Source organism: Lampetra planeri, chromosome 76 (genome assembly GCF_965212315.1).
Source record: "Lampetra planeri chromosome 76, kcLamPlan1.2.h2, whole genome shotgun sequence".
In the NCBI taxonomy this organism is placed as follows: domain Eukaryota; kingdom Metazoa; phylum Chordata; class Hyperoartia; order Petromyzontiformes; family Petromyzontidae; genus Lampetra; species Lampetra planeri.
The window spans coordinates 2,489,238-2,490,682 of record NC_136181.1 but is presented as its reverse complement, the minus strand read 5'-3'; positions in this window follow the sequence as shown (position 1 = coordinate 2,490,682).

Below are 1,445 nucleotides of genomic sequence, written 5' to 3'. Positions count from 1 at the left end.
CCGAGAGACCATATATATAGTGTCTCCTAGAACAAAGGTCTGCTCGGTGTCAGGTGTAACCTGATATCAGTGCTTATCTACTCGACCTTTACCACTTACAGTGAAATTTCGATTTGAAGCTTTCGTGACTGCAGGGATTCATCTTCTTGATTCTTTCGGTAAAGTCACGTAGAAGGGAAGTAATAAAATAATAAAAATAAAACATAATAAAATAAAATAATTCTCACGACGTTTCGGCTACAACGCAAGCAGCCGTCTTCAGGTGAAGAATGAGACACTGCCAAGCTAGGAGCTTATATATAAGCTGGGTTGGAGGTGGAAGAAGAGCGCCTTAACAAAAGAATGTGCATATCAAGAGGAATTTTGGATATTCATGGGAAATGCGTAGGAGGTGGGCGGGGGGGTTTCAAAGTCATATTATGCCCATGCATTATGCAGGATCAGCAGCACCAAAGGGAGGGTGCAGGGGGTAGCATTAACAAAGGAAAGGAATGTTAATAGTATGTAGCTGCAGTTACTAAACAACCACGTAGAAAACTAAAGTATAAACTACATAAAAAAAACTAAAGTATAAACTGCATAACATCATCAGTATACTTACTATACTCTAAAATAAGCTGAGTTACTAAAAGTAAGTAATACATTACAATTCTACGTCGTAAAAATTATATAATATGCTTCCATCACACGAGTATACACCGTACTATATACTGCCATAGACAAACCCAACATTAAATTATATACTGTATTGCTATAAACCACGGTTTAATCATTGGAAGGACGTAATAAACCATTTCGGATCTTAACTGATTGTGTTCACGTTTACGGTGACTTTCAGACCGCGTTCCACTCACTGGCATTGTATTCTCCGCAGGGAATGGATTCTTTGCTCCGCTGCAAGTTTCCCTCACGACTCACCCATTGACACGACGGTCAATGGTACAGTGTATAATCACAAATAGTATAACATTTATATGCTTAATACAATGTACAAAATAATATATAGTATCGTAATTGTATAGTAAACATATAGCAGTGTGATACACATTAGGGTGGGTAGAATAATACATAGTGTTATATTAAAATGTGGTTTATAGCAATACAGTATATAATTTAATGTTGGGTTTGTCTATGGCAGTATATAGTACGGTGTATACTCGTGTGATGTAAGAGAATAAAGTTTAGATGGAAGCATATTATATAATTTTTACGACGTAGAATTGTAATGTATTACTTACTTTTAGTAACTGAGCTTATTTTAGAGTATAGTAAGTATACTGATGATGCTATGCAGTTTATACTTTAGTTTTTTATGTAGTTTATACTTTAGTTTTCTACGTGGTTGTTTAGTAACTGCAGCTACATACTATTCACATTCCTTTCCTTTGTTAATGCTACCCCCTGCACCCTCCCTTTGGTGCTGCTGATCCTGCATAATGCATGGG